The sequence below is a fragment of the Bufo bufo genome, assembly GCF_905171765.1.
Source record: "Bufo bufo chromosome 11 unlocalized genomic scaffold, aBufBuf1.1 SUPER_11_unloc_1, whole genome shotgun sequence".
Classification (NCBI taxonomy): Eukaryota; Metazoa; Chordata; class Amphibia; order Anura; family Bufonidae; genus Bufo; species Bufo bufo.
The window spans coordinates 196,825-222,979 of record NW_024400016.1 but is presented as its reverse complement, the minus strand read 5'-3'; the positions used below and the strand labels follow the sequence as shown (position 1 = coordinate 222,979).

Genomic DNA, 26,155 nt, shown 5'->3' with positions numbered 1-26,155 from the left:
ATACGTAATCCTCTGTATACCATGCCCTGTTGTATATAAGTTTCCAAACTTGCTACCTCCCACCAAGATCGTATGTGTTGGCTATAGGTCTTATTAAGGTTCCTGAAGGCTATATTAATATCTGTCTGGCCCAGCGGGATATGTATATTTGAAAACACCTGACTTGCCTCTATGGTAAGATTCTCCAAGCTCAATTTTTGCTTGAGAAAACCTGCCATATTAATCCCTCATAGATCTTTATTTTTATTCTTTTCTCCTCTTTTAGGGAGAGATTTTAAGTGAGGTAGTGAATACCCTATTGAACTATATTAGTACATTGTATACATATTTATATATATATTTATTTTTATATAGTCAATAGGAATTGCAGTTGGGGGTACACCCCTGCAGCGACTCAGGAACTCATTCCCTTACTGCTTTTGAAAGGTCAAATTATAGGAGATTTCCCTCCATTTATGACATAGTTTTCAAAGACCCTTTAGACCCGGAATAAACCACTTATAATTTATTTCAAATAGCCTAGTTGCCTAGACTAGTAGACTTCCGTTTCTGGTCAATTTAAAACGTAACATTTATTTCATTTTATTTATAAGAAAGTAACATAACGGAAGAACAAAGACTAGTTTAAAATTCTAGGTGTGGTAGGGCGCTAGTGGCTGAGATAAGGGTTACTTCACCCATATAGTCAACCTCATGGCATCGATTTGTCCCACTTTTCCCTTTTTCCCCAGCAGTAGTTTTACTTTATTTGCCTAGGTGGGCATAATGCCAAGAGTATACTTGTTCATTCACCCTAAGTCTCTAGGTTCTCATGTTTCTCTTTGGTGCAATTCACAGCCACTGGTGTTCAAACACGATCGAGTCTGCAGTTACTCCGTGCTGCAACACTTGGTCCTACCTACTCCTAATCTAAAAACTAACACAAGAGCTCCCCCAACATGTTTCACCACCGGATGTGGCTTCTTCAGGGGATGGAGCTACTGTCAACAAGAATGCTTTCCCACTACACCCTTTTAAACATTAGGGGAGGGTCATTCCATATTCCATGGCCAAGCATTGCCTTGCATTCCTGTCTGACAGTCCGGTAACCCAATCCAGTACCTTCATGATGTTTTGCAGTCGTTCCGTCACTTCCTTTGTTCATATAGTGGCCCTGCGCTTGCGTGAGAACTTTAAACCCCGATCCGAGAGGCCGTTAAAGTATGCGCATGCGCAAGGTCTTTAACTTTCCAGCTCAAAGAGTTGTATCAAAGCGCATGCGTTAAGACTTAGATTTTATTGACATCACGGTTACACCAGACACAATTTTAGCTAGCTTGGATGTAGAGTCACTCTACAGTAACATCCAACACCCATTAGGAATGCACGCAGCAGAATCCTACCTAAACACGAGAAGTCAGAACTTCAATAGGCACAATCAATTTGTGTTGTCCTCACTAAGGTTTGTTTTGGAGCACAATTATTTTGTTTTTCAGGGACAATTTTATATGCAAATTAATGGTACTGCGATGGGGACGTCATGTGCCCCCACGTATGCCAATTTATTTTTAGGGTGGTGGGAAAATAATCACGTTTTTACGGAGGGAATGTCGTCATATATCTGCCACATCATTTTTTGGGGCAGATATATACACTGCGTGCAGAATTATTAGGCAAATGAGTATTTTGACCACATCATCCTCTTTATGCATGTTGTCTTACTCCAAGCTGTATAGGCTCGAAAGCCTACTACCAATTAAGCATATTAGGTGATGTGCATCTCTGTAATGAGAAGGGGTGTGGTCTAATGACATCAACACCCTATATTAGGTGTGCATAATTATTAGGCAACTTCCTTTCCTTTGGCAAAATGGGTCAAAAGAAGGACTTGACAGGCTCAGAAAAGTCAAAAATAGTGAGATATCTTGCAGAGGGATGCAGCACTCTTAAAATTGCAAAGCTTCTGAAGCGTGATCATCGAACAATTAAGCGTTTCATTCAAAATAGTCAACAGGGTCGCAAGAAGCGTGTGGAAAACCAAGGCGCAAAATAACTGCCCATGAACTGAGAAAAGTCAAGCGTGCAGCTGCCAAGATGCCACTTGCCACCAGTTTGGCCATATTTCAGAGCTGCAACATCACTGGAGTGCCCAAAAGCACAAGGTGTGCAATACTCAGAGACATGGCCAAGGTAAGAAAAGCTGAAAGACGACCACCACTGAACAAGACACACAAGCTGAAACGTCAAGATTGGGCCAAGAAATATCTCAAGACTGACTTTTCTAAGGTTTTATGGACTGATGAAATGAGAGTGAGTCTTGATGGGCCAGATGGATGGGCCCGTGGCTGGATTGGTAAAGGGCAGAGAGCTCCAGTCCGACTCAGACGCCAGCAAGGTGGAGGTGGAGTACTGGTTTGGGCTGGTATCATCAAAGATGAGCTTGTGGGGCCTTTTCGGGTTGAGGATGGAGTCAAGCTCAACTCCCAGTCCTACTGCCAGTTTCTGGAAGACACCTTCTTCAAGCAGTGGTACAGGAAGAAGTCTGCATCCTTCAAGAAAAACATGATTTTCATGCAGGACAATGCTCCATCACACGTGTCCAAGTACTCCACAGCGTGGCTGGCAAGAAAGGGTATAAAAGAAGAAAATCTAATGACATGGCCTCCTTGTTCACCTGATCTGAACCCCATTGAGAACCTGTGGTCCATCATCAAATGTGAGATTTACAAGGAGGGAAAACAGTACACCTCTCTGAACAGTGTCTGGGAGGCTGTGGTTGCTGCTGCACGCAATGTTGATGGTGAACAGATCAAAACACTGACAGAATCCATGGATGGCAGGCTTTTGAGTGTCCTTGCAAAGAAAGGTGGCTATATTGGTCACTGATTTGTTTTTGTTTTGTTTTTGAATGTCAGAAATGTATATTTGTGAATGTTGAGATGTTATATTGGTTTCACTGGTAAAAATAAATAATTGAAATGGGTATATATTTGTTTTTTGTTAATTTGCCTAATAATTATGCACAGTAATAGTCACCTGCACACACAGATATCCCCCTAAAATAGCTAAAACTAAAAACAAACTAAAAACTACTTCCAAAAATATTCAGCTTTGATATTAATGAGTTTTTTGGGTTCATTGAGAACATGGTTGTTGTTCAATAATAAAATTAATCCTCAAAAATACAACTTGCCTAATAATTCTGCACTCCCTGTAGACGACATTCTCATCCTATGGGATGGTGGTCACTCTTTGTTTTGTGAATTCACTCAGAAACTAAATCGCAACAGTATAGGGATGAAATATACCTATGAGATCCAGGAAAAGGAGATTGTGTTTCTTGACCTGAAAATTAAGAAGACTGAAAATGGTCAGTTGGTAACAGAGGTTTTTAGAAAACCAACATCAACAAACAGTTACCTACACTGGAATAGCTGGCATCCTACATCTTTGAAGAAGGGAATTCCTGTAGGCCAGTATCTGAGGGCACGCCGGAACTGTTTAGACGAGGCCTCTTTCTCTAAAGAAAGTGAACAACTTCTTCAGAGATTTAGGAAAAGAGGTTATCCCAAAAATCCCTTGAGGAAGGCCTATAATAGGGCTAATAGAACGAAGAGAGAAGATCTTCTCAAAGAAACTCCCCCGAAGAAAAATGACATCATTAGGTGTATAGGGACCTACGACAGATATAATAAAGAAATATATGGAATATTGAAGAAATACTGGCACATAATAAAATCTGACAGAGACCTAAATACGATACTCACCTCTAACCCATCAGTAACGTACAGACGGGGCAGGAACCTTAAAGATCAGCTGGTTCATAGCCATTTGAGGGAAAAAGGAGAAAATCCAGGTAAATTGGTTGAAAGATACCGAGGCTCCTCACCATGTGGAGACTGCTCCTTTTGCAGATATGTCCCGCGCATAAAAAAGTATATAAACCCTACGGATAAGAAAGAATATGAGATCAAACAACTTATCACGTGTAAAACACAGGGGGTAGTATACTTGGCATCCTGTCCATGCCCAAAATTATACGTGGGAAAAACTGTACAGGAGTTGAGACGTCGTATTTCAGGACATATAAGTACTATTGAAACTGGGAAAGATACATCAATTGCCAGACATATTAAATATTTCCATAATAACAAAAGCACAGCTTTAAGATTCTGGGGCATAGAGAAAATAGTCCTGGGACCAAGGGGTGGCAACCTTGACAAAAAATTATTACAAAGTGAGGCCCGGTGGATACATAGGCTGGGGACAATGAGCCCACAGGGCCTTAATGAAGGATTTTCCTTCACAGCCTTTATCTAGATATTAGGAGGTACACCTTAAAAAAGTAAATAATATTACGAGGGGAAAAAAAAAAGGAAAAAGAAAAAAAGAAGGAATCAAATATATATCTGGTAGAAGAAAGATAGTAACCCTCAGTCCATTGAATTAGATCAAGTCGTAATCCTCACAATCAAAACAGGGATAAAAGATGAAAATATCAGTGAACTTCTAAAATAAAAATAAAAAACAATAACTAAAATAATAATTAAAAACAAATAAAAACAAAAAATAATAATTATAAAAGGCAAATGTATGGTGATAGAGCTCATGGGAGTTATATATGTACAGAAGAACTGATAATGTAAAATGAATGGCATAAAAGGTTGAAGAGTTGAGAAAATAATATCACCCTAGGTGTCGACGTAAGTGTAGTCATTCAATGAAAAATACATATATATCATGAAGGAAGTAATAAAATGATAGGAATATTTAACTCATGTATAGAGCAATGATGCTATCCTCATAATTGAGGGTAACAGGTATGTGCATATATAATGTTAATATAGAAATGTTGTCAAATGAACTTTGAACCCCAATATATGAGCTGTATCCCTACATTTTCAGTCTAAAAGCCAAATCCCACACGAAGTTCTAAACCACTATACCTCTCAGAAGACAGGTGTAGATATAAGCATCTTTATGTGATATTCCAGACCGGAATGCTAAAGACTCTACGCATGCGCAATACTATATACTGTGAGCAGAATGAAATCTAAGCCCCAACGCATGCGTTGTAATCCAACTTCTAATTTAAGGTTGGACCTTCACGCACGCGTGGGGACGATACACTGGAAAAAGTTAAAGATTTTGCGCAAGCGCATTTTTCTGCGGGCTCAGATCGGAACGTTAAAGATCAGGCGCATGCGCAATATAACATACAGCGAGGAGAATAAAATCTAAGTCCTAACGCATGCGCTTTGACACAACTCCTTGAGCTAAAGAAAATTAAATATCAGGCGCATGCGCAATATAACGCATGCGCAAGATAACATACTGCGAGTAGAACAAAATCTAAGTCTTAACGCATGCGCTTCGATACAACTCCTTGACCTAAAAAAAATTAAAGATCAGACGCATGCGCAATATAACATACTGCGAGTATAATAAAATCTAAGTCTTAACGCATGCACTTTGACATAACTCCTCGAGCTAAAAAGTTGAAGTTAGATTCTTCACGCATGCGCAGGGATGATATATCGGAAAAAGTTAAAGATCCTGCGCAAGCACATATTCCTGTGAGCTCGGATCGGAATGTTAAAGAACAGGCGCATGCGTAATATAACATACTACGAGCAGAATAAAATCTAAGTCTTAACGCATGCGCTTTGATACAACTCTTTGAGCTGGAAAGTTAAAGACCTTGCGCATGCGCATACTTTAACGGCCTCTCGGATCGGGGTTTAAAGTTCTCACGCAAGCGCAGGGCCACTATATGAACAAAGGAAGTGACGGAACGACTGCAAAACATCATGAAGGTACTGGATTGGGTTACCGGACTGTCAGACAGGAATGCAAGGCAATGCTTGGCCATGGAATATGGAATGACCCTCCCCTAATGTTTAAAAGGGTGTAGTGGGAAAGCATTCTTGTTGACAGTAGCTCCTCCCCCTGAAGAAGCCACATCCGGTGGTGAAACATGTTGGGGGAGCTCTTGTGTTAGTTTTTAGATTAGGAGTAGGTAGGACCAAGTGTTGCAGCACGGAGTAACTGCAGACTCGATCGTGTTTGAACACCAGTGGCTGTGAATTGCACTAAAGAGAAACATGAGAACCTAGAGACTTAGGGTGAATGAACAAGTATACTCTTGGCATTATGCCCACCTAGGCAAATAAAGTAAAACTACTGCTGGGGAAAAAGGGAAAAGTGGGACAAATCGATGCCATAAGGTTGACTATATGGGTGAAGTAACCCTTATCTCAGCCACTAGCGCCCTACCACACCTAGAATTTTAAACTAGTCTTTGTTCTTCCGTTATGTTACTTTCTTATAAATAAAATGAAATAAATGTTACGTTTTAAATTGACCAGAAACGGAAGTCTACTAGTCTAGGCAACTAGGCTATTTGAAATAGATTTCAAGTAGCCTCAAATACCACAAACTAGTTATTTTCAGAATGGCAAATTTGGGAATGCTTTTTCAACCCAGAACAAAAAGTCTGCTTTGACGGTCACTACAAATAACTTGACCAGCTAAAACTGTGCAGATTTGGTTGAATAGAGATGTGAGACCTGTTTTTTTTTGCGCTGTGTGACAGTTATAGGTTTAATCACAGAATGACACTTCTACCAGCACGCTAGCGTGTGTCTTAGGTTTTTCTGAATGACACTATCAATAACTTCAATGTAAGATTTTCTTTTTGGGATAGATTTCAAGTAGGCCTGAAATACCACAAACTAGTTGTTTTCAGAATGGCAAATTTGGGAATGCTTTTTCAACCCAGAACAAAAAGTCTGCTTTGACGGTCACTACAAATAACTTGACCAGCTAAAACTGTGCAGATTTGGTTGAATAGAGATGTAAGACCTGTTTTTTTTTGCGCTGTGTGACAGTTATAGGTTTAATCACAGAATGACACTTCTATCAGCACGCTAGCGTGTGTCTTAGGTTTTTCTGAATGACACTATCAATAACTTCAATGTAAGATTTTCTTTTTGGGATAGATTTCAAGTAGGCCTGAAATACCACAAACTAGTTATTTTCAGAATGGCAAATTTGGGAATGCTTTTTCAACCCAGAACAAAAAGTCTGCTTTGACGGTCACTACAAATAACTTGACCAGCTAAAACTGTGCAGATTTGGTTGAATAGAGATGTGAGACCTGTTTTTTTTTGCGCTGTGTGACAGTTATAGGTTTAATCACAGAATGACACTTCTATCAGCACGCTAGCGTGTGTCTTAGGTTTTTCTGAATGACACTATCAATAACTTCAATGTAATATTTTCTTTTTGGGATAGATTTCAAGTAGGCCTCAAATATCACAAACTAGTTATTTTCAGAATGTCAAATTTGGGAATGCTTTTTCAACCCAGAACAAAAAGTCTGCTTTGACGGTCACTACAAATAACTTGACCAGCTAAAACTGTGCAGATTTGGTTGAATAGAAATGTCAGGTCTATTTTTTAGGCGCTGGGTGACAGACTCAACTTGCCCCTGATGTAATATATGGCCAAAAAATAACCACACTGTTGATGGTTAAATGCACTTGGGTGACACAGGCTCAGCCTGCAGCTGATGTAGTATATGGCCAAAAAATAATCAGACTGTTGATGGTTAAATGCACTTGGGTGAAACAGGCTCAGCCTGCAGCTGATGTAGTATATGGCCAAAAAATAACCAGACTGTTGATGGTTAAATGCACTTCGGTGACACAGGCTCAGCCTGCAGCTGATGTAGGATATAGCACAAAATAACCACACTATCGATGGTTAAATACACTTGGTGATAGCTCGTGCTGGCGCACCACAAATCACAAAATGGCCGCCGATCACCCCAGAAAAAAAGTGATCTAAAAACGCTCTGGGCAGCCTCAAAAAAGTGAGCAAGTCAATAATAGCACTTCAATGATCCACAGCTGCAGATCGATCACTGAGTGAAGTCTTTTGGAGGAGTTAATCTGCCTAATCTCGCCCTAACGTCGCAGCGGCAACCTCTCCCTATGCTTGAATCAGCAGAGTGACGTGCAGCGCTACGTGACCAAAGCTTATATAGAGGCTGGGTCACATGCTGCACTGGCCAATCACAGCCATGCCAATAGTAGGCAAGGCTGTGATGGCCTCTTGGGGCAAGTAGTATGACGCTTGTTGATTGGCTGCTTTGCAGCCTTTCAAAAAGCGCCAAGAAAGCGCCGAACACCGAACCCGAACCCGGACTTTCGCTCATCCCTATCCATCACCAATTAATTCGGATTGAATTAAAAAAAATTGGGAAAATTTGGCAAAGCGTCCAAATCAAATTTTTGAAAATTTCGCTCATCTCTAGTGATAATAACAAAATCTAAAATGTCTTGGTGGAATAGTGTTGTTTTATTTTATTTTTTACCAATTTCACCTGACAAAGAAACCTTTTCCGGTTTCCAATGCAAGATATGGTAAATTAAATGGTACCACAAAATATACAACTTGTCCTGTAAAAATATTTGAACTTAAAATTTAAAATGTTGTGTATCTTAGAAGGCGGGGAGGAAGAAACGAAAAATACCTGGGGTTAATAGGTTAAAAAGCTTTGATTTCCCACCAGAATCAATGTCACTTCCCTCCATGGGCTGTGTCTGGTATCGCAACTTTTTCCATGCATGTGAACTTATGGACAGAGGCTAGACTATTTTTGGGGAACACAAACACTTTGAATAATAGCATCTTCCTGTGACTTTGTAACCAGGAGAAGAACATGGATATGACGATGTGGATCTTAATGATTTGACTCATCCTTTGAACCCTGAAGAAACACTCGGAGCACATGACAGTAAAGACGAGTTGGGACCATCTTGGGAAGGTTTGTACTTGTACACTTATGGTGAAAATGTTCTATTAGTGAAATAGTCACAGTAGGATATTTAACACACAAACACTGGTGTGCACTCGACATATAATACTGGTAAGCACTTGTTCACATCTGTGTTGGAAGGTCCATTCGGGGCCTCCATCATAAGGATAGTACCTATTACCAAGAAGACTGGCCTCACTGTATACAGAGGGTGGACAGAACAGGAAGTCTAGGAGTTGCAGCTTCAGCCAATGACCACAGAGCAGGAAGTGATGTCAGCGGATGTTATTTTGTTACATTTACTGTACAAGTTCAGTAATATGCAGCATGTTTTATTACCTGTGATGTTAGGAACCTACTGTATAGTGTTTTTAAACTTACATTTTGGTGAGCAGAGCTATAGAATGAATGGCCCTGCTATGTTAAATGCCTTCTGATAAATACAGTACAGAAATCAAAAATTATGATGGATGCTCAATAATTAGAGAGAACATATCCATGCCAGCTGTGAGAATAAACAGAATTCTGCAGTATTATTTTGATGGTGTATATGATATATCTGCTGAAGTGTTTTGCTACATCGTCATGCTATTGTATTGAGCTTGATTTATGGTAAAATGTCCTTAAAGGGGTTGACCCACAAAAAAATAAAAATTCAAACTAGCACCAGGGCCTGAATTGTTTTAGTAATTGGTTGTAATTAAAAATTTGCGTAGCTACTAAGTTATTCAATAAAATATGTCTGTATAGCGCCACCTGCTGTTTGTCCTGCTCACAGAGAAGGCCGCACATGCCTCCTGAGCTGTAATTGGGATAGAGCAATGAATGGTGAGATCTCTGGATCCATGTGAGGTACAGGGCCGGTTCTAGCTTAGAAAGAGATTGTCATGGACTATATGATGTCTGATTTTCATTTTTTACATTAGTCATGGGATAACCCCTTTAACAAAATATGATAAAAGGTTAAAGGGGTTGTGTCACTTGAGTAAGTGGCATTTATCATGTAGAGGAAGTTAATACAAGGCACTTACTAATGTATTGTGATTGTCCATATTGCCTCCATTGCTGTCTGGATTCATTCCTCCATCACATTATACGTGGCGCGTTCCCATGATTACGACCACCTTGCAATCCATTAGCGATGTCCGTGCTTGTACAGTATAGAAAAACACCAGTCTATGTGAGCTCCCATGGTCCTGGCCACCAGAGAGGCCAGTGATTATTCTTATGGTGGCAAGCATGGCCACCGCTGATGGATTGCAGGTGTCACCGCCACTTCTGTGAGAAGGTCTGAGAGACGTCCTTTTCTACCTCTTGCATGATGTTCTTTGTTTTGGTTTCACTTTGTCATCTCATTTCCTTCTCCCAGGTGTCACCTATTTAGACTAATCCTCTTTCCTTTATATTCTCTCCCATACTGCCTCACTTTGCGGTTTATACTACTTCCTGGATTGAAGTGTTCACTGCTGGAGACTTCTGTACCTGCTTGTTCAGATAAGTCCTTTCATGTATTGTGTTTCCTTGCTGGCTTGATTCTAGGTGACCCTGACTCCCTCTGTATTAAGTGCAGGGAGCCGGTGGTCATGTCCCCTCACTATTATAGGGTTTTCAGGTGTCACACAGTCTAGGTACGAGGGCATGCAATCGTCTACCTCTGAGACCCTTGTATGTGCTTAGCAGTCAGGGTGAGCTCTTAGGGTTTTATAGGGGTCACCTTTATGCTCCTTAGTTTGGGATCAAGCCAGTCGGATGTTTATCCATAACTTCCAGCTATCAGCAACATCATCCGTGGCAGCAGGGTGGTCGTAACCATGGAAACAAGCAGTGTAAAATGTGATGGAAAAATGAATCCAGCCAGCAAAGGAGGCAATATGGACAATTACCATACATTAGTAAGTGCCTGGTATTAACTTTCTCTACATGATACATGCCACTTGCTGAAGTGAGACAACCCTTTTAAGGGTGGACGTACTGCATAAAGTGAGAAAACATGTAAATTATTTTGTCATGCGTATAATGGAAGTTATTAATTTATTTTTTGCACTAGACTTTACTGACAAACATGATGATCAAAAGGCTTCCATATCCGACAATCAAGACAAAGTTCCTCTCCCTGTTGACTAAGAATATGATTAATCTACGTCTACATGGTAAAGATGTATCACTGAAATAATATTAGACGTATAGTAGACAACAGAGCACATCTTATACTTGTTATTTGTTAATAGAGCATGACGCTCTTAAGACTCCTTCTAAACACAGGGAGGAGACCATGCTCGTAGCTTTACTTTGTGGAACTGATAACAGCGCGGTCATATTCTATGCAGAAAGGATTTATTGTGTCCGGTATATGATGGTGTTTGTGTTTGCAGCATATGGTGGCATTTATATGTACACTATATAGAGGGACTGACTTTATGTACAGTGTATGGCGACATTATTAATGTGTACAATAAATCTTATATTTACATTATATGTAGAACTTGCTTTTATACTATATGGAGCAAAGTGTATGGTAGCAGTATTTCTGTGTACATTATATGGCGGGATTTTAACCTTTGCTGTGTCCGTATTTGCAGTGCAGACACTAAGAAAGAATAGTCCCAGAAACTATCCCTAACTGACCCTAACTTTCAAGCGGGTGCGCAGCCCCCTTATCCCAGTGGTCCAGGTGGACCGCTTACAGTTTGTGGAAGTGCACGGTGGGGCCCGATGTCGTCCTTTTCTTTAATCAGCGCAGGATCCGCAACAAAGAAGTCCTCCTCAGCAGGCCGGAAAACCAGTTGAATATAATCCAGGATTATTACAGTTACTGTCCGGTACCTCGACAGCACTGTGAGTCTCTTTACTGTTTGGGGCAATCCACACAGCCCAATGTCAGCTCCACAGGTTAGTTGCTGCACACAGTCCTTTTAACTTGGCTTCACTAAATGCACGGTCTCTTTGTACTCCATCCGTCACTAGACCGAAGTTCACACAGCTTGGCTGTACAGGAATGTCCTTTAGTATCTCCACACAAGTCTTACACAACACAGAATTTGTTTTCTATCTTGCCAATATGGCGGCAGCTGCAGTTCAGTCCCTCTTCCTCCTTCTTCCTGCTCACACTGAGGCAGGGTGACATCACAAGGGGCATGTCACTTCAACACTTAGCTGCTGCCTTAAAGGACCAGTATCACATTAATACACTTTCTCTATGGTAACCTCCAATGCAAATTGGTCCTATGCAGTCATCTACTGACCAAACAAATACTGCAGGCATTTTACATTAAATTTTAACACAGTTTACCAGGATAATGAAACATAGAGACATTACATGACTGTTTCTTACAACAGTATGGCCATAAACTCCAAGAGTACCCCTCTTTACCCTCTGTCGCAACTTGAGGGAAAGAAGCGGCCACCGACGGAGCTATGCCTTTTCTGGTTTTTGCTTTTTGGCCACTGCAATGCAGGTGTAGATCAGATTATTGTCTGCAACTCAACACCTATCATGAGATACCATAACTTTTATGATTTATTGTAGCTGGCAGAATGAGAATGCACCTGTTGTCCAATCAGAGTTCTGTGCTATTATTGAATGTACTTAGCACCTCTGCAATTGTTCTACCTGCTTCAGGAATCCAAAAGCAGGTTCTAATGCAGAATTTCATTGTAGCTACAGGGAGTGCAGAATTATTAGGCAAGTTGTATTTTTGAGGATTAATTTTATTATTGAACAACAACCATGTTCTCAATGAACCCAAAAAACTCATTAATATCAAAGCTGAATATTTTTGGAAGTAGTTTTTAGTTTGTTTTTAGTTTTAGCTATTTTAGGGGGATATCTGTGTGTGCAGGTGACTATTACTGTGCATAATTATTAGGCAACTTAACAAAAAACAAATATATACCCATTTCAATTATTTATTTTTACCAGTGAAACCAATATAACATCTCAACATTCACAAATATACATTTCTGACATTCAAAAACAAAACAAAAACAAATCAGTGACCAATATAGCCACCTTTCTTTGCAAGGACACTCAAAAGCCTGCCATCCATGGATTCTGTCAGTGTTTTGATCTGTTCACCATCAACATTGCGTGCAGCAGCAACCACAGCCTCCCAGACACTGTTCAGAGAGGTGTACTGTTTTTCCTCCTTGTAAATCTCACATTTGATGATGGACCACAGGTTCTCAATGGGGTTCAGATCAGGTGAACAAGGAGGCCATGTCATTAGATTTTCTTCTTTTATACCCTTTCTTGCCAGCCACGCTGTGGAGTACTTGGACGCGTGTGATGGAGCATTGTCCTGCATGAAAATCATGTTTTTCTTGAAGGATGCAGACTTCTTCCTGTACCACTGCTTGAAGAAGGTGTCTTCCAGAAACTGGCAGTAGGACTGGGAGTTGAGCTTGACTCCATCCTCAACCCGAAAAGGCCCCACAAGCTCATCTTTGATGATACCAGCCCAAACCAGTACTCCACCTCCACCTTGCTGGCGTCTGAGTCGGACTGGAGCTCTCTGCCCTTTACCAATCCAGCCACGGGCACATCCATCTGGCCCATCAAGACTCACTCTCATTTCATCAGTCCATAAAACCTTAGAAAAATCAGTCTTGAGATATTTCTTGGCCCAGTCTTGACGTTTCAGCTTGTCTGTCTTGTTCAGTGGTGGTCGTCTTTCAGCCTTTCTTACCTTGGCCATGTCTCTGAGTATTGCACACCTTGTGCTTTTGGGCACTCCAGTGATGTTGCAGCTCTGAAATATGGCCAAACTGGTGGCAAGTGGCATCTTGGCAGCTGCATGCTTGACTTTTCTCAGTTAATGGGCAGTTATTTTGCGCCTTGGTTTTTCCACACGCTTCTTGCGACCCTGTTGACTATTTTGAATGAAACGCTTGATTGTTCGATGATCACGCTTCAGAAGCTTTGCAATTTTAAGAGTGCTGCATCCCTCTGCAAAATATCTCACTATTTTTGACTTTTCTGAGCCTGTCAAGTCCTTCTTTTGACCCATTTTGCCAAAGGAAAGGAAGTTGCCTAATAATTATGCACACCTAATATAGGGTGTTGATGTCATTAGACCACACCCCTTCTCATTACAGAGATGCACATCACCTAATATGCTTAATTGGTAGTAGGCTTTCGAGCCTATACAGCTTGGAGTAAGACAACATGCATAAAGAGGATGATGTGGTCAAAATACTCATTTGCCTAATAATTCTGCACGCAGTGTATAAACAATAGTGCTCAGTGACTACAATATGCCCATGCTGACTTCTGTGGCTGCAATCCTAACCCTTCCCAGCATTTCTTATCCATTGAAATGACAGCTCTGTTTAGGTGCAAAACAAAATGTCTGCCTCTAGAAAATCAATATGGCAGCCTCCATGAAAATTTCAATAGATGGAACACTGAGCGTGTCACAATGGAACCCTTCAGAATCCATGGATGATGACATCACAATGGACCCTTGCTGTTTTCCTTTCTGGTAGCAGCCATGATCCTTCATTCTTCAGTCAGGTTTGGATCCATGCACATCAACAGGTATGGGTGGCAATCAACAGATAAGGATGCGTTTTTGTGTGTGTCAAACAAAGGTGTCAGTTTATAGAAAGATTTGTTTGAGGAAAAAATGGCTCTTCTGTGCAAAATGGAATACTGTCCAGCGTCTATTAGTAGGCCCAGAACACAAAAGCCTTCTTATCTGTTTCTGACGGTATGGCCATATAAACTCCAAGAGTACCGATCTTTACCCTCTCACGCAACTTTGGGGTAAGAAGCGGCCACCGACAGAGCTATGCCTTTTCTGTTTTTTGCTTTTTGGCCACTGTAATGTAGGTGCAGATCACTTTATCGTCTGCAACTCACCACCTATCATGAGATACCATACCTTTTATGGATTTTTGTAGCTGACAGAATGAGAATGTGCCTGTTGTCCAATCAAAGTTCTGTGCTATTATGGAATGTTGGATGGAAGGTTGGACCTTCACGCACGCGTGGGGACGATACACTGGAAAAAGTTAAAGATTTTGCGCAAGCGCATTTTTCTGCGGGCTCAGATCGGAACGTTAAAGATCAGGCGCATGCGCAATATAACATACAGCGAGGAGAATAAAATCTAAGTCCTAACGCATGCGCTTTGACACAACTCCTTGAGCTAAAGAAAATTAAATATCAGGCGCATGCGCAATATAACGCATGCGCAAGATAACATACTGCGAGTAGAACAAAATCTAAGTCTTAACGCATGCGCTTCGATACAACTCCTTGACCTAAAAAAAATTAAAGATCAGACGCATGCGCAATATAACATACTGCGAGTATAATAAAATCTAAGTCTTAACGCATGCACTTTGACATAACTCCTCGAGCTAAAAAGTTGAAGTTAGATTCTTCACGCATGCGCAGGGATGATATATCGGAAAAAGTTAAAGATCCTGCGCAAGCACATATTCCTGTGAGCTCGGATCGGAATGTTAAAGAACAGGCGCATGCGTAATATAACATACTACGAGCAGAATAAAATCTAAGTCTTAACGCATGCGCTTTGATACAACTCTTTGAGCTGGAAAGTTAAAGACCTTGCGCATGCGCATACTTTAACGGCCTCTCGGATCGGGGTTTAAAGTTCTCACGCAAGCGCAGGGCCACTATATGAACAAAGGAAGTGACGGAACGACTGCAAAACATCATGAAGGTACTGGATTGGGTTACCGGACTGTCAGACAGGAATGCAAGGCAATGCTTGGCCATGGAATATGGAATGACCCTCCCCTAATGTTTAAAAGGGTGTAGTGGGAAAGCATTCTTGTTGACAGTAGCTCCTCCCCCTGAAGAAGCCACATCCGGTGGTGAAACATGTTGGGGGAGCTCTTGTGTTAGTTTTTAGATTAGGAGTAGGTAGGACCAAGTGTTGCAGCACGGAGTAACTGCAGACTCGATCGTGTTTGAACACCAGTGGCTGTGAATTGCACTAAAGAGAAACATGAGAACCTAGAGACTTAGGGTGAATGAACAAGTATACTCTTGGCATTATGCCCACCTAGGCAAATAAAGTAAAACTACTGCTGGGGAAAAAGGGAAAAGTGGGACAAATCGATGCCATAAGGTTGACTATATGGGTGAAGTAACCCTTATCTCAGCCACTAGCGCCCTACCACACCTAGAATTTTAAACTAGTCTTTGTTCTTCCGTTATGTTACTTTCTTATAAATAAAATGAAATAAATGTTACGTTTTAAATTGACCAGAAACGGAAGTCTACTAGTCTAGGCAACTAGGCTATTTGAAATAGATTTCAAGTAGCCTCAAATACCACAAACTAGTTATTTTCAGAATGGCAAATTTGGGAATGCTTTTTCAACCCAGAACAAAAAGTCTGCTTTGACGGTCACTACAAATAACTTGACCAGCTAAAACTGTGCAGATTTGGTTGAATAGAGATGTGAGACCTGTTTTTTTTTTGCGCTGTGTGACAGTTATAGGTTTAATCACAGAATGACACTTCTACCAGCACGCTAGCGTGTGTCTTAGGTTTTTCTGAATGACACTATCAATAACTTCAATGTAAGATTTTCTTTTTGGGATAGATTTCAAGTAGGCCTGAAATACCACAAACTAGTTATTTTCAGAATGGCAAATTTGGGAATGCTTTTTCAACCCAGAACAAAAAGTCTGCTTTGACGGTCACTACAAATAACTTGACCAGCTAAAACTGTGCAGATTTGGTTGAATAGAGATGTAAGACCTGTTTTTTTTTGCGCTGTGTGACAGTTATAGGTTTAATCACAGAATGACACTTCTATCAGCACGCTAGCGTGTGTCTTAGGTTTTTCTGAATGACACTATCAATAACTTCAATGTAAGATTTTCTTTTTGGGATAGATTTCAAGTAGGCCTCAAATATTACAAACTAGTTATTTTCAGAATGGCAAATTTGGGAATGCTTTTTCAACCCAGAACAAAAAGTCTGCTTTGACGGTCACTACAAATAACTTGACCAGCTAAAACTGTGCAGATTTGGTTGAATAGAAATGTCAGGTCTATTTTTTAGGCGCTGGGTGACAGACTCAACTTGCCCCTGATGTAATATATGGCCAAAAAATAACCACACTGTTGATGGTTAAATGCACTTGGGTGACACAGGCTCAGCCTGCAGCTGATGTAGTATATGGCCAAAAAATAATCAGACTGTTGATGGTTAAATGCACTTGGGTGAAACAGGCTCAGCCTGCAGCTGATGTAGTATATGGCCAAAAAATAACCAGACTGTTGATGGTTAAATGCACTTCGGTGACACAGGCTCAGCCTGCAGCTGATGTAGGATATAGCACAAAATAACCACACTATCGATGGTTAAATACACTTGGTGATAGCTCGTGCTGGCGCACCACAAATCACAAAATGGCCGCCGATCACCCCAGAAAAAAAGTGATCTAAAAACGCTCTGGGCAGCCTCAAAAAAGTGAGCAAGTCAATAATAGCACTTCAATGATCCACAGCTGCAGATCGATCACTGAGTGAAGTCTTTTGGAGGAGTTAATCTGCCTAATCTCGCCCTAACGTCGCAGCGGCAACCTCTCCCTATGCTTGAATCAGCAGAGTGACGTGCAGCGCTACGTGACCAAAGCTTATATAGAGGCTGGGTCACATGCTGCACTGGCCAATCACAGCCATGCCAATAGTAGGCAAGGCTGTGATGGCCTCTTGGGGCAAGTAGTATGACGCTTGTTGATTGGCTGCTTTGCAGCCTTTCAAAAAGCGCCAAGAAAGCGCCGAACACCGAACCCGAACCCGGACTTTCGCTCATCCCTATCCATCACCAATTAATTCGGATTGAATTAAAAAAAATTGGGAAAATTTGGCAAAGCGTCCAAATCAAATTTTTGAAAATTTCGCTCATCTCTAGTGATAATAACAAAATCTAAAATGTCTTGGTGGAATAGTGTTGTTTTATTTTATTTTTTACCAATTTCACCTGACAAAGAAACCTTTTCCGGTTTCCAATGCAAGATATGGTAAATTAAATGGTACCACAAAATATACAACTTGTCCTGTAAAAATATTTGAACTTAAAATTTAAAATGTTGTGTATCTTAGAAGGCGGGGAGGAAGAAACGAAAAATACCTGGGGTTAATAGGTTAAAAAGCTTTGATTTCCCACCAGAATCAATGTCACTTCCCTCCATGGGCTGTGTCTGGTATCGCAACTTTTTCCATGCATGTGAACTTATGGACAGAGGCTAGACTATTTTTGGGGAACACAAACACTTTGAATAATAGCATCTTCCTGTGACTTTGTAACCAGGAGAAGAACATGGATATGACGATGTGGATCTTAATGATTTGACTCATCCTTTGAACCCTGAAGAAACACTCGGAGCACATGACAGTAAAGACGAGTTGGGACCATCTTGGGAAGGTTTGTACTTGTACACTTATGGTGAAAATGTTCTATTAGTGAAATAGTCACAGTAGGATATTTAACACACAAACACTGGTGTGCACTCGACATATAATACTGGTAAGCACTTGTTCACATCTGTGTTGGAAGGTCCATTCGGGGCCTCCATCATAAGGATAGTACCTATTACCAAGAAGACTGGCCTCACTGTATACAGAGGGTGGACAGAACAGGAAGTCTAGGAGTTGCAGCTTCAGCCAATGACCACAGAGCAGGAAGTGATGTCAGCGGATGTTATTTTGTTACATTTACTGTACAAGTTCAGTAATATGCAGCATGTTTTATTACCTGTGATGTTAGGAACCTACTGTATAGTGTTTTTAAACTTACATTTTGGTGAGCAGAGCTATAGAATGAATGGCCCTGCTATGTTAAATGCCTTCTGATAAATACAGTACAGAAATCAAAAATTATGATGGATGCTCAATAATTAGAGAGAACATATCCATGCCAGCTGTGAGAATAAACAGAATTCTGCAGTATTATTTTGATGGTGTATATGATATATCTGCTGAAGTGTTTTGCTACATCGTCATGCTATTGTATTGAGCTTGATTTATGGTAAAATGTCCTTAAAGGGGTTGACCCACAAAAAAATAAAAATTCAAACTAGCACCAGGGCCTGAATTGTTTTAGTAATTGGTTGTAATTAAAAATTTGCGTAGCTACTAAGTTATTCAATAAAATATGTCTGTATAGCGCCACCTGCTGTTTGTCCTGCTCACAGAGAAGGCCGCACATGCCTCCTGAGCTGTAATTGGGATAGAGCAATGAATGGTGAGATCTCTGGATCCATGTGAGGTACAGGGCCGGTTCTAGCTTAGAAAGAGATTGTCATGGACTATATGATGTCTGATTTTCATTTTTTACATTAGTCATGGGATAACCCCTTTAACAAAATATGATAAAAGGTTAAAGGGGTTGTGTCACTTGAGTAAGTGGCATTTATCATGTAGAGGAAGTTAATACAAGGCACTTACTAATGTATTGTGATTGTCCATATTGCCTCCATTGCTGTCTGGATTCATTCCTCCATCACATTATACGTGGCGCGTTCCCATGATTACGACCACCTTGCAATCCATTAGCGATGTCCGTGCTTGTACAGTATAGAAAAACACCAGTCTATGTGAGCTCCCATGGTCCTGGCCACCAGAGAGGCCAGTGATTATTCTTATGGTGGCAAGCATGGCCACCGCTGATGGATTGCAGGTGTCACCGCCACTTCTGTGAGAAGGTCTGAGAGACGTCCTTTTCTACCTCTTGCATGATGTTCTTTGTTTTGGTTTCACTTTGTCATCTCATTTCCTTCTCCCAGGTGTCACCTATTTAGACTAATCCTCTTTCCTTTATATTCTCTCCCATACTGCCTCACTTTGCGGTTTATACTACTTCCTGGATTGAAGTGTTCACTGCTGGAGACTTCTGTACCTGCTTGTTCAGATAAGTCCTTTCATGTATTGTGTTTCCTTGCTGGCTTGATTCTAGGTGACCCTGACTCCCTCTGTATTAAGTGCAGGGAGCCGGTGGTCATGTCCCCTCACTATTATAGGGTTTTCAGGTGTCACACAGTCTAGGTACGAGGGCATGCAATCGTCTACCTCTGAGACCCTTGTATGTGCTTAGCAGTCAGGGTGAGCTCTTAGGGTTTTATAGGGGTCACCTTTATGCTCCTTAGTTTGGGATCAAGCCAGTCGGATGTTTATCCATAACTTCCAGCTATCAGCAACATCATCCGTGGCAGCAGGGTGGTCGTAACCATGGAAACAAGCAGTGTAAAATGTGATGGAAAAATGAATCCAGCCAGCAAAGGAGGCAATATGGACAATTACCATACATTAGTAAGTGCCTGGTATTAACTTTCTCTACATGATACATGCCACTTGCTGAAGTGAGACAACCCTTTTAAGGGTGGACGTACTGCATAAAGTGAGAAAACATGTAAATTATTTTGTCATGCGTATAATGGAAGTTATTAATTTATTTTTTGCACTAGACTTTACTGACAAACATGATGATCAAAAGGCTTCCATATCCGACAATCAAGACAAAGTTCCTCTCCCTGTTGACTAAGAATATGATTAATCTACGTCTACATGGTAAAGATGTATCACTGAAATAATATTAGACGTATAGTAGACAACAGAGCACATCTTATACTTGTTATTTGTTAATAGAGCATGACGCTCTTAAGACTCCTTCTAAACACAGGGAGGAGACCATGCTCGTAGCTTTACTTTGTGGAACTGATAACAGCGCGGTCATATTCTATGCAGAAAGGATTTATTGTGTCCGGTATATGATGGTGTTTGTGTTTGCAGCATATGGTGGCATTTATATGTACACTATATAGAGGGACTGACTTTATGTACAGTGTATGGCGACATTATTAATGTGTACAATAAATCTTATATTTACATTATATGTAGAACTTGCTTTTATACTATATGGAGCAAAGTGTATGGTAGCAGTATTTCTGTGTACATTATATGGCGGGATTTTAACCTTTGCTGTGTCCGTATTTGCAGTGCAGACACTAAGAAAGAATAGTCCCAGAAACTATCCCTAACTGACCCTAACTTTCAAGCGGGTGCGCAGCCCCCTTATCCCAGTGGTCCAGGTGGACCGCTTACAGTTTGTGGAAGTGCACGGTGGGGCCCGATGTCGTCCTTTTCTTTAATCAGCGCAGGATCCGCAACAAAGAAGTCCTCCTCAGCAGGCCGGAAAACCAGTTGAATATAATCCAGGATTATTACAGTTACTGTCCGGTACCTCGACAGCACTGTGAGTCTCTTTACTGTTTGGGGCAATCCACACAGCCCAATGTCAGCTCCACAGGTTAGTTGCTGCACACAGTCCTTTTAACTTGGCTTCACTAAATGCACGGTCTCTTTGTACTCCATCCGTCACTAGACCGAAGTTCACACAGCTTGGCTGTACAGGAATGTCCTTTAGTATCTCCACACAAGTCTTACACAACACAGAATTTGTTTTCTATCTTGCCAATATGGCGGCAGCTGCAGTTCAGTCCCTCTTCCTCCTTCTTCCTGCTCACACTGAGGCAGGGTGACATCACAAGGGGCATGTCACTTCAACACTTAGCTGCTGCCTTAAAGGACCAGTATCACATTAATACACTTTCTCTATGGTAACCTCCAATGCAAATTGGTCCTATGCAGTCATCTACTGACCAAACAAATACTGCAGGCATTTTACATTAAATTTTAACACAGTTTACCAGGATAATGAAACATAGAGACATTACATGACTGTTTCTTACAACAGTATGGCCATAAACTCCAAGAGTACCCCTCTTTACCCTCTGTCGCAACTTGAGGGAAAGAAGCGGCCACCGACGGAGCTATGCCTTTTCTGGTTTTTGCTTTTTGGCCACTGCAATGCAGGTGTAGATCAGATTATTGTCTGCAACTCAACACCTATCATGAGATACCATAACTTTTATGATTTATTGTAGCTGGCAGAATGAGAATGCACCTGTTGTCCAATCAGAGTTCTGTGCTATTATTGAATGTACTTAGCACCTCTGCAATTGTTCTACCTGCTTCAGGAATCCAAAAGCAGGTTCTAATGCAGAATTTCATTGTAGCTACAGGGAGTGCAGAATTATTAGGCAAGTTGTATTTTTGAGGATTAATTTTATTATTGAACAACAACCATGTTCTCAATGAACCCAAAAAACTCATTAATATCAAAGCTGAATATTTTTGGAAGTAGTTTTTAGTTTGTTTTTAGTTTTAGCTATTTTAGGGGGATATCTGTGTGTGCAGGTGACTATTACTGTGCATAATTATTAGGCAACTTAACAAAAAACAAATATATACCCATTTCAATTATTTATTTTTACCAGTGAAACCAATATAACATCTCAACATTCACAAATATACATTTCTGACATTCAAAAACAAAACAAAAACAAATCAGTGACCAATATAGCCACCTTTCTTTGCAAGGACACTCAAAAGCCTGCCATCCATGGATTCTGTCAGTGTTTTGATCTGTTCACCATCAACATTGCGTGCAGCAGCAACCACAGCCTCCCAGACACTGTTCAGAGAGGTGTACTGTTTTTCCTCCTTGTAAATCTCACATTTGATGATGGACCACAGGTTCTCAATGGGGTTCAGATCAGGTGAACAAGGAGGCCATGTCATTAGATTTTCTTCTTTTATACCCTTTCTTGCCAGCCACGCTGTGGAGTACTTGGACGCGTGTGATGGAGCATTGTCCTGCATGAAAATCATGTTTTTCTTGAAGGATGCAGACTTCTTCCTGTACCACTGCTTGAAGAAGGTGTCTTCCAGAAACTGGCAGTAGGACTGGGAGTTGAGCTTGACTCCATCCTCAACCCGAAAAGGCCCCACAAGCTCATCTTTGATGATACCAGCCCAAACCAGTACTCCACCTCCACCTTGCTGGCGTCTGAGTCGGACTGGAGCTCTCTGCCCTTTACCAATCCAGCCACGGGCACATCCATCTGGCCCATCAAGACTCACTCTCATTTCATCAGTCCATAAAACCTTAGAAAAATCAGTCTTGAGATATTTCTTGGCCCAGTCTTGACGTTTCAGCTTGTCTGTCTTGTTCAGTGGTGGTCGTCTTTCAGCCTTTCTTACCTTGGCCATGTCTCTGAGTATTGCACACCTTGTGCTTTTGGGCACTCCAGTGATGTTGCAGCTCTGAAATATGGCCAAACTGGTGGCAAGTGGCATCTTGGCAGCTGCATGCTTGACTTTTCTCAGTTAATGGGCAGTTATTTTGCGCCTTGGTTTTTCCACACGCTTCTTGCGACCCTGTTGACTATTTTGAATGAAACGCTTGATTGTTCGATGATCACGCTTCAGAAGCTTTGCAATTTTAAGAGTGCTGCATCCCTCTGCAAAATATCTCACTATTTTTGACTTTTCTGAGCCTGTCAAGTCCTTCTTTTGACCCATTTTGCCAAAGGAAAGGAAGTTGCCTAATAATTATGCACACCTAATATAGGGTGTTGATGTCATTAGACCACACCCCTTCTCATTACAGAGATGCACATCACCTAATATGCTTAATTGGTAGTAGGCTTTCGAGCCTATACAGCTTGGAGTAAGACAACATGCATAAAGAGGATGATGTGGTCAAAATACTCATTTGCCTAATAATTCTGCACGCAGTGTATAAACAATAGTGCTCAGTGACTACAATATGCCCATGCTGACTTCTGTGGCTGCAATCCTAACCCTTCCCAGCATTTCTTATCCATTGAAATGACAGCTCTGTTTAGGTGCAAAACAAAATGTCTGCCTCTAGAAAATCAATATGGCAGCCTCCATGAAAATTTCAATAGATGGAACACTGAGCGTGTCACAATGGAACCCTTCAGAATCCATGGATGATGACATCACAATGGACCCTTGCTGTTTTCCTTTCTGGTAGCAGCCATGATCCTTCATTCTTCAGTCAGGTTTGGATCCATGCACATCAACAGGTATGGGTGGCAATCAACAGATAAGGATGCGTTTTTGTGTGTGTCAAACAAAGGTGTCAGTTTATAGAAAGATTTGTTTGAGGAAAAAATGGCTCTTCTGTGCAAAATGGAATACTGTCCAGCGTCTATTAGTAGGCCCAGAACACAAAAGCCTTCTTATCTGTTTCTGACGGTATGGCCATATAAACTCCAAGAGTACCGATCTTTACCCTCTCACGCAACTTTGGGGTAAGAAGCGGCCACCGACAGAGCTATGCCTTTTCTGTTTTTTGCTTTTTGGCCACTGTAATGTAGGTGCAGATCACTTTATCGTCTGCAACTCACCACCTATCATGAGATACCATACCTTTTATGGATTTTTGTAGCTGACAGAATGAGAATGTGCCTGTTGTCCAATCAAAGTTCTGTGCTATTATGGAATGTTGGATGGAAGGTTGGACCTTCACGCACGCGTGGGGACGATACACTGGAAAAAGTTAAAGATTTTGCGCAAGCGCATTTTTCTGCGGGCTCAGATCGGAACGTTAAAGATCAGGCGCATGCGCAATATAACATACAGCGAGGAGAATAAAATCTAAGTCCTAACGCATGCGCTTTGACACAACTCCTTGAGCTAAAGAAAATTAAATATCAGGCGCATGCGCAATATAACGCATGCGCAAGATAACATACTGCGAGTAGAACAAAATCTAAGTCTTAACGCATGCGCTTCGATACAACTCCTTGACCTAAAAAAAATTAAAGATCAGACGCATGCGCAATATAACATACTGCGAGTATAATAAAATCTAAGTCTTAACGCATGCACTTTGACATAACTCCTCGAGCTAAAAAGTTGAAGTTAGATTCTTCACGCATGCGCAGGGATGATATATCGGAAAAAGTTAAAGATCCTGCGCAAGCACATATTCCTGTGAGCTCGGATCGGAATGTTAAAGAACAGGCGCATGCGTAATATAACATACTACGAGCAGAATAAAATCTAAGTCTTAACGCATGCGCTTTGATACAACTCTTTGAGCTGGAAAGTTAAAGACCTTGCGCATGCGCATACTTTAACGGCCTCTCGGATCGGGGTTTAAAGTTCTCACGCAAGCGCAGGGCCACTATATGAACAAAGGAAGTGACGGAACGACTGCAAAACATCATGAAGGTACTGGATTGGGTTACCGGACTGTCAGACAGGAATGCAAGGCAATGCTTGGCCATGGAATATGGAATGACCCTCCCCTAATGTTTAAAAGGGTGTAGTGGGAAAGCATTCTTGTTGACAGTAGCTCCTCCCCCTGAAGAAGCCACATCCGGTGGTGAAACATGTTGGGGGAGCTCTTGTGTTAGTTTTTAGATTAGGAGTAGGTAGGACCAAGTGTTGCAGCACGGAGTAACTGCAGACTCGATCGTGTTTGAACACCAGTGGCTGTGAATTGCACTAAAGAGAAACATGAGAACCTAGAGACTTAGGGTGAATGAACAAGTATACTCTTGGCATTATGCCCACCTAGGCAAATAAAGTAAAACTACTGCTGGGGAAAAAGGGAAAAGTGGGACAAATCGATGCCATAAGGTTGACTATATGGGTGAAGTAACCCTTATCTCAGCCACTAGCGCCCTACCACACCTAGAATTTTAAACTAGTCTTTGTTCTTCCGTTATGTTACTTTCTTATAAATAAAATGAAATAAATGTTACGTTTTAAATTGACCAGAAACGGAAGTCTACTAGTCTAGGCAACTAGGCTATTTGAAATAGATTTCAAGTAGCCTCAAATACCACAAACTAGTTATTTTCAGAATGGCAAATTTGGGAATGCTTTTTCAACCCAGAACAAAAAGTCTGCTTTGACGGTCACTACAAATAACTTGACCAGCTAAAACTGTGCAGATTTGGTTGAATAGAGATGTGAGACCTGTTTTTTTTTTGCGCTGTGTGACAGTTATAGGTTTAATCACAGAATGACACTTCTACCAGCACGCTAGCGTGTGTCTTAGGTTTTTCTGAATGACACTATCAATAACTTCAATGTAAGATTTTCTTTTTGGGATAGATTTCAAGTAGGCCTGAAATACCACAAACTAGTTATTTTCAGAATGGCAAATTTGGGAATGCTTTTTCAACCCAGAACAAAAAGTCTGCTTTGACGGTCACTACAAATAACTTGACCAGCTAAAACTGTGCAGATTTGGTTGAATAGAGATGTAAGACCTGTTTTTTTTTGCGCTGTGTGACAGTTATAGGTTTAATCACAGAATGACACTTCTATCAGCACGCTAGCGTGTGTCTTAGGTTTTTCTGAATGACACTATCAATAACTTCAATGTAAGATTTTCTTTTTGGGATAGATTTCAAGTAGGCCTGAAATACCACAAACTAGTTATTTTCAGAATGGCAAATTTGGGAATGCTTTTTCAACCCA

General features: G+C 40.9%; 1 long non-coding RNA gene across 1 annotated transcript in view; it reads left to right on the top strand.

Annotated features, from left to right (window-relative positions):
* The window catches only part of LOC120983003, a 33,166-nt gene extending 22,251 nt beyond the window's left edge, over positions 1-10,915 (top strand). The window contains exons 2-3 of the long non-coding RNA XR_005775044.1: positions 8,699-8,812; positions 10,851-10,915. This is a non-coding gene — a long non-coding RNA (uncharacterized LOC120983003). The remainder of the gene's footprint in view (positions 1-8,698; positions 8,813-10,850) is intronic.
* The last annotated feature ends 15,240 nt before the right edge of the window (positions 10,916-26,155 follow it).